Genomic DNA, 8,430 nt, shown 5'->3' on the forward strand with positions numbered 1-8,430 from the left:
TCAAAAGAAAAATACATTTTCCAATATTCATAATATACACTCCCTACAGGCCCCGTGCTGTATGTTTTGAGCCTTTGCAATCCACGCTGTCCCCTTTTCAGCTCCCATTAAACACATCCAGGTAACAGCAGCAGCAAACTGCTGACCAAAAAGAAGAAGTGGGACAACCCCGTATCTCTCAGCCTTCCTAGATGGGGGCCTGCTGTCAAGCTGCACTGCAGAACACCTGCTTTATTCCAAAGCTTCTAATTGGCAATGCTAAAAGGGCAGCTTTGGTGGCTAATTTTGCCTTGAAAGCACAATCAGTAATATTTTTTTTTCCGAAGTAGAAATAAGACCAACCCTCCTACAGCTCCACTAAGGGTTTCCAGCCCCTGAATTTAAACCCAGCCACAGAGACAGACGATCACTCTGCCATTTAGCACAACCAGGGGGCCACAAAGAGAGGCACGAACAGCAGGCGGGAGAGGAATTTTCCACAGTCACGCTTCTGCTGAGACAAGAAATTCTGTTTGGTGGTGATGAAATTCATGTCCGTCAAAAGCCACCAACTACCACCTAACAACCCTCAGCACTACATCACCTAAGAGAGCCCTGACTAGGGCCTTTCCATGCAACTGCCAAAGGGAATAGGGGCATTTGAAGAGCTGACTCAACCCTGGCATTCAGGCTCTCCTTCCCCTCCTGGGTCATTCTTTACTGCATCTCAGAGGACACTAACCCACCACTCTCTGAACCCAAAAGCCACAGGCCCTACACTGAATTTGATTCCACACATGCAGTTTGCTGCCAGATTAACTCACGGTATTGCCACAAGTGGTGCAGGGGACCCTGAGATGTTTTTTGTCCTGGCTTGGAGAACATCTGCGCAGGAGAGGGTGCCCCACCACACAGCTCCCCAGGACCCGGGCTAGCTATGGAGCTCAGGCTCCAGCTCTTGAGGAACGGGTGGAGGAATTGTTGGCATTTAAAAGGGAGCCCTGAAGCGGAAGAAGGCTGCTTATAAAGCAGGGTGTGGTTTCAAGGAAAGAGCACATTGTGTGGAAGATTTCTAGGCCTCTGGTATCGACCAAGTGACCTACACCCTGGGAAAATATGTTCTAACAATAACAAAAGCCACTAAAACAAATGCTTGGGGGAAAAAAATGCCAGTGGTTTCTAGAGTCATGTATTTAATGGAGTTAAGAGCTTAGCAAGTACTGCCACCTTCTAGCATGTCACCATGAACATTACTCTATCCGTGTTAGTATTAACTAACCAGTTAACTTGTTACTAGGGCTGCATGGAAAAGGGCATGAACTGAAGTCGTCACTCAGCTAACCAAGTGTTCTGTGATAAGGGAAAGGCAATGAAATCCCACAGGCATAAGGAAGAGGGAACCACAGCTGGTTGTAACGGCCAGAACAGCTGGCTCCCTATATGTTGTTCCCCACCTTATTCTTTCCTATATCATACCTTCTTCCTACTCCAGGCACTCAGCCTTGCTTAATCTCAGTTCAGACAAACTGAACCAAAGATGGATTCTGGATTTATGCCCAAAATATCTGTCTCTACAGGGCATGGAGAATCAAAAACAGAGCTCTCACTGATCTAATGGGGAGCAGGAATGATCTCAGAGAAAATAAATGTTGATGATGCAAGACACTCTCCATAATTTCTTTGTAAAAGCAATGTGCAGGCAGGATCCCAGCACTACAAAACCTGAGAAGGGCCCCCTCCTGATGAAAACAACCACAATGCTGTCCCTGAGGATTCATTTGTGTTAACAAGTTTCAAAGCATCTGCGTGGAGTTTCTTTCAAGCAAAAGCTGTGACGTCAGACCATTCTCAGGGATAAATGGAGAGCCATGCCACTTCAGAGTCAGAAGAGTGAGAAGGGGGGAGGCAGATAGAGGCTACTGTTAGCCAAAACAGACACAATGGAGACAGACTAAAATAGATTCCATGTATTTCAAGGGCTTCCGCAGTTCTGGTGCTCCAGTCCATCCCAGAGGAGCAAATATCCACACACACATTCTGCAAAACATTTGACATAAAGGACAAAGAATAAAAAGTGCAGCATGTTCCTTGGATGTTTTCAAATACCCTAAGCCAAGCTATGGAGTCTACTTACTACTTTATTTGGATTCCTTCAGCTGTTTTCTTCCACAGCCATCATGCTACATTTAGGCCCCTTTTTTAACATACCTCAGTCACAAATACCTGCAATTATCCATGGCTTCCCTTGCACAGTGATCAGCTGTGCCTTTTGCTTAACAGGAACGCGAATACTCTGCACTTGTGTTAGTCATCTAGAATTATGGCCTTAGTACTGCTTTACAGTAAAATCTGAAGTGACAGCAGGAAACGGCACGCTGTCAAAGCAGAAGGCAGAAGAAAAGGCTAAATCCTGTTTCATTACGTGCAATTTCCAAGACCTTTGTACATCAAGAAAACCAAAGACACATGTAAGTAACAAGTGTTGGTAACACAGGAGTTGTTTTTCAAACTGTAATTGCCGCCAAAGTAACAAACTAGGAAAGTTGTCCGCTCACCAAGAAATAGCCACAAATCATTCAAAACATGAGACTTACCTAATCACACTTACATAAAGCAGCAAAACAAGTCAAACCAGCAATGAAATTTCCCAAGAACACTTTTCTCACAAATAAAACATTTCAAAGCTTTCTTCTCGGGACAGGTTGCTAAATCCTCAGGATCTGTGGGGTTCATATCAGCTGGGCAAAGCTGAAGAGAGGCACAATCCTGAGTTTCAGAAACAGGAGCAGTGCTCAAGCTCTTTTCTCTGCATGTGCTTGTGGATTTAATGTCCCAAGGAAGAAGGAAGCCTGCTGGTTGGTAAACATGTGACAGCCACCAAAGGAATGCTAGCCAGAGAAACAAGATAAAGCAGCTTGTACCACCTCCAAAGGGGTTTGTTTAAAAACTACTGCCTCAGCTGTAGCTTTCCTACTACTCTCATCTTATGAGTGCTAGGTCTTTACTCAAACAATTATCCTGCTGACAAATTTACCTAAAAAAATTTGCCATTCATTTATCATGAAATTTTAAGTGATATTTCTCCCCTGTGTAGAGATGTAATTTATTACTCAGCTTAAACTGACACTCTGATCATAAATAGTTGGGATCTATTTTAGAAACGTACCTTTTCAATCCTGGATTCCCGCAGATTTGCGGTGAAAAAGTTAAGGAAAGATCACAGTAAGCATTTAGTCCAAAACAAAGTGTTTCCTCTCCAGGGAGCAGCCCACCCCTGGCACTTGCCAGGCCTCAGCCAGCCATTGCTTCCCTGAAGGGCTCTGCCCGGGCCCTGCTCCATCACCGTGGGCTCCCAGGCTGGAAACGCAAAGCTGCACCAGCAGCTCTGTGCTTGCTGATGGGGCCACTATGCACAGAGGTGCTCTCAGAGCACCAGCACCCACCCTAACGCATACTAGGTCATATACCTACTACACACCCAAAAACAGTTAGAGGCTTCATCCTGCGGACTGTCTCTTGTAAAGTCACACTTCATAGCAAAAAAAAAAAAAAAAAAGGGGGGGGGGGGGGAAGGTATAGAATGGACTTCAACTCCTGGGTGGTTTTTTTATTTTCCTTTTTTTAACCTTACTGTATATTTTAAGGAAGGTTCTGTGATACTTACTGTGAGATCACATCCTGTTTTCCCTATCCACACAACTGCTGCTTTGAACGTGCATTTTGGATGTAGATTTCACTCCCAGTAGAAGGATTGTTTTTTCCCTGGCATTCAGGGCAAATCCGTCCCCACTGCTTCTGCCTTCAAAAGGTGTCTCTACAGTGAAACTGGAGCTCTTCCCAGCAACGTATTAATTGGTGTAAGATTTTGTTTCCAGCTTCTAGAATATTTGGTGCTCCTCAAAAGCAGCATGCAAAGGCTGTAAAATAAGATCACACATCTGAACCCAGCTACTCACAATGCTCAAAACAGGGAGTGGGGAAGGTGGACAGAAAAACAGGAGGGAGTACACTCGCCACTCAGCAGGGGCTTGCATACTCATAACTAAAGGGCTTCTGGCCCCATTGCCTGCAGCAATTTGTAAGTTGGCTCTAATCAGCTATCAGCACTACCTTGCCTCTCTAAGGTAAACTACTCCCTGAGGCAATTTTCTGCAGGTGTTCCTAATGCAACTCTTCCTCCCCCCCCCCCCTCCCCCACAAAAAAAAAGGCATTCTGATGATCTTGTTTATAAAAGCTGCTGCCTGGCAGATCCCAGAAGAGTAGTCCAGACTGGCATCTTCAAAATAAAAGCTACTCAGAAAGAGCTCAAGAGCAGGAAAGAAGTCCTTATTAAAGCAGACATCAGGCCCCTTGACTTGTGAGTCTTGCTGCACCAGATTCCCGGTAGATCAGGCAACTGCAGAGGGTGTCTGGGTCCCTGGGCTGCGAGATGGCTGCAGGCAAAAGGCGCAGGGTGGGCACAGGGACATGCTGGGAACATGCGCCCTTCAGCAGAGCTCTTTCCAGACTTGCAGCCTCTCCCCTGCCTGTGATGCCAACATCAGGCATGGCTGAGCAATCGCGCTGATCAGCCATACGAGGTCCCAGAGCAGGATGCTGCGGCCATGGCACAGTGCTAAAAATATGCAAGGGTGCAGCAGAGCAACAAGGGACAAAGTCTAGTTAGGTCAGAGTAGTCACTGAAGCCAACTGATTGAGCAAGTTTAATCCATTGCTCAGGAGACTTCCCTCGTCTGCTAAGCCTGCTAATTTAGAAGCAAGCACCAATCCCTTGAAGATTTAAGGAGATGGGCTACCAGGAAGGGGCCAGGGCAGTTTAGCATGCAGATCTGTAGGTCCCCCATTCCCTGTAAGTATATTTAGCCCCAAAGCTGCATGATTGAAAATAAATGTCTGAGTAGCAGCTCCAGAAAGGAGGCAGTGAAATGATTTGCCAAAGATGAAGGTCTCAGGTTCAACACAGCTTACCCAGCACCATCCTCCATCCGTGCCACTGCCCCAAGTTACCCCTGCACCAAAGAAATTGCTTACTCCAAACTTCTCACCATTGATTATTCTGTTATTCCCTTACTTATTACCCCTAACGTATTTTCTGTGGTAATATGATGTTTATTCACCTTTATTCAAATTTCTCCGGAATTCATCAGGACTATCATATTTATGAAAGAAAACAGGAGACTATTTAAGTCTTCCACTCTGACTTCCTCACCCTCAGCTGCTTTCCTTGCTCTCCCATGTTAAGTTCTTACTCTAAACTTTACTCTTGATTCCATCATTTACAAAGTTTCAATGGGAAAAGTAATCCTGAAATAATGTCACAATAACGTTAGGAGAATAAACTCTTGCCCTTGTCAACTTGACACTGCCTTTTTTCTGTGGGTTTTATGACTTTTTTTTTCCCCAGAACCATTGTGCTAAAAGAGCTAGAGCACAATTGGCAGAAATTGAAATACAATTTTCAGATGTAGTCAGTTTTTATTATTATTTTCCAGCCATCAGCTAAACTGCGGAAATATTCCCTTTATGTCCCGCTAAATGTCAAGATGATATTTTTAAAACCCGGACAATGTATTTCACATAAACCTTTACACCATTATTTTAAAGATCAAACATCCTTTCACCTGGGAGCCACAGCATGGCTGGTTCCCCCAGCAACGCGATGTGCTTCCAGCTCGGCCAAGCAGCAAGATCCCTTTCAGGCATCCGCTGCTGAAGCGGCGCCCAGCTGGCCACGCTCTTCTTCAAAGCTCCACTGAAAGCCTTTTGCCAAGGCGCCTCTGACAGAACCCCTCATAAATTGATTTCTAATTCTTCTTTTTCAAGGTGCACCAGGCTCACAGCTCTCAGGGAGGGGGAGAGGGTATTTCATCCCCGCTTTTTCATTGATCTGAATTTGCCTTTTTAAATTTAAAGTCACACAAAGTCCTCACTGCCTTCACACGCCATGCTCTTCCTCCTGAGGCAGGCAGCCGCTCACTGCGCTGAGCCAAACAGCAGAGTATCTTGCAACCCCCGCCCCACCACCCTGATGTGGATAATAAAGCACGTCACCCCGTAACAAACCTGGAGTAAAAACTAGGCCAGCATGTGCCCAATAGTCACCTCCCAGCCAGGAAATGTCATCTCTCCCTGTAATTAATTAACGAGGCTCACGATGGGCAAAGCCACCCCACAGGGTGACACCTGCACTGACCCAGACCCATTATCAAGTGGTGAGGGAAGGGGATAGAGGAGGCTTTGCAAATCCTGGGAGGAGGAGGGGGGAGCCAGGGGGTATCCCAAGGCTCCCGAGAGCTGCACTCCTACCGCTGGTGGCCCTGACAGCCCCTCATCCATCTCCAGGCCCCACATCCCTGCACACCTTGCTGGAGAGCAAAGGATTCATGGGGACCCTGACAGCGTCAACACCCAGAGCCCAGGTGAGAGAGAGATCAACCCCAGCACAGCCCAGTTATGCCAGGAAGAAGAGGCTTTACACTGGCGTGGCTGATTTCATTCCTTCAGAGGGCAGTAGCCATGGGACCATGGGATACCTGCCACAACACTCCACCAGTATTTAACATGCACCACTCATTTTAGTTCCTTTGCAAAATAATTATCACTACACACAGCATTTACTGGAGGTAAACTTGGCTGAACAAATACATCCATGTGCAGAAAGAGCAGGATAACAATAAAACTGCACAGAAGCAGCACTACATTGAGCCTTCCTCAACATTCCCTAAGTCTGGTAAAACCAAATACATCTTCCACTTCTTGGGCCCAAAGTAAACTTGCTCTTCCCTCTCTGCCCCAAGTCTTATTAAAAATAAACAGAAGACAAAAGAGAGAACTGCATACAACAATGTCAGGCCTCTGAGTCAAGAGACCCAAAACTGGAAAACAGTATATAAAGAACTTCAGGTCAGTGCACTTCTCACTCCTCTTACCAAAGCATGAATATACGAGTGAAACATCTCTGGCACATCTCATTGACCTCATTCAGCGTCTGCCCAGTACTCCACTCCTCTGGGCTAACACAGTACAGCAGCAGACTACGCTGGCAGGAGGATGCCTGTGCTAGGTAAGCATGAAGTCAGAAATATTTACACAACACATTCCTGCCTAAGCATACAGCAGGTGAATATGACTAACAGGTAGAGGTGACAAGGTGCCGAACTCAAGAGGAGGAAGCTGTCTTAACAGAAGTAGTGTTTCCATTAAACACGTGCCTGGAGTCCGTGGCATTTCCTCACAAAATTTTCTGTGAAGTGGCACAGACCAAATGCACAGCCTTGTTTACCTGAAACCACACTTGAATACTAACTGAAATGAGACTGTAAGCAAACAAAAATGTTAGCTTCATCTGTAGTCCAAAATATGAAGAAAATCCTTCTGCCCACTAAACCTGTAGCAGAGAAATCTGACCTGGTTTGCCAAAGTATGTGAAGAGAGAAATTGTGTCTATTTAGATTATTAAGCAAGCAGTAATTTGATCAGTTTACCTGTAGCTATTCCAGAATGTGCTGCCTGACGGCTGGGCTTGCTACAATCCTGTGTACCTGCACACTTTACAGATGGGTTTTCAGATCCAGCCATGACTTCTATCCCAAGCTTGGCCTCTGGGGCTCTCTTATTCCAGTGAAAAAGTTTCCCACTGATTTAATAGTATCTGAAGTGGGTATGAGTGGTCCAGTTCATAGAAATCTGCAGAAGTTTCAGAGGAACCCACGGTCTCTGGTGTCTGTTGCAACCCAGATTTCTTCTACCGTGACAGTCAATGTGGGAGGAAGGAAAGCCTGGAGCCGTGTCAGTCCAGTGGGATTCCCAGCAAAGACAAACTGGCAGGCAAAAAACCCTAGAAACAAAGCAAGCAGACAGGCCAACTCAAACTCCACAAGAGATGGATTTCCAAAGAAAAATCTATGTATGCAAGGGTGGTTCACGTCTATTTGGAGACCTTAAAATCAATGGCAAGGCTTTTATTTTTCTAATTAAAGGTGGGTGGGCATTTTGTTTGGTTTTTTTAAATAATATTCCAGCATTGAAATACAACCAAATTGTTGCCAGAAATACAACCAAAACCATCACAATAGCAGATGAGATGAAGGGAGACAGGAATTCCCTGGAAAAACTGCATGTTTTGATCAGAAATCAAGAAACAGGTGATTGGTGTTCTTCACCTTGTAACTAAGTCCACATACCACTTTGGAAACATCAAACTAAACAGAGAGCTTGTGGGTTACATGAGTCTAGCCTGCAAGCAGAAGTATGAAAAAGCGCAGATCTAAACCTCCAAAAATGCAAGCAGAGTGCCACAGGCAACAACTCTGTCCAGGGAAGGAGCCAAACCAAGAACATAAATACCAAGTCAGCACATAGATTAAACCAATGTAGCTGGACAGATGAGACAAACAGACCTGAAATACAGGCAATAGCAACCACTCTACCATGGAAAGTGGTATGAGAAG

At 45.4% G+C, this 8,430-nt stretch overlaps 1 protein-coding gene across 2 annotated transcripts in view; it reads right to left on the bottom strand.

Annotated features, from left to right (window-relative positions):
• The window catches only part of SYT16 (synaptotagmin 16), a 72,094-nt gene extending 64,299 nt beyond the window's left edge, over positions 1–7,795 (bottom strand). For both annotated transcript variants that reach the window (XM_040602333.1, XM_040602332.1), the window contains exons 1-2: positions 7,465–7,795; positions 3,644–3,896 (exon numbers count right to left, since the gene is read on the bottom strand). The gene's annotated coding sequence lies outside the window, so the exon portion shown is untranslated. The remainder of the gene's footprint in view (positions 1–3,643; positions 3,897–7,464) is intronic.
• Between the last annotated feature and the right edge of the window lie 635 nt (positions 7,796–8,430).

Source organism: Falco naumanni, chromosome 7, assembly GCF_017639655.2.
Source record: "Falco naumanni isolate bFalNau1 chromosome 7, bFalNau1.pat, whole genome shotgun sequence".
NCBI classification, from domain to species: domain Eukaryota; kingdom Metazoa; phylum Chordata; class Aves; order Falconiformes; family Falconidae; genus Falco; species Falco naumanni.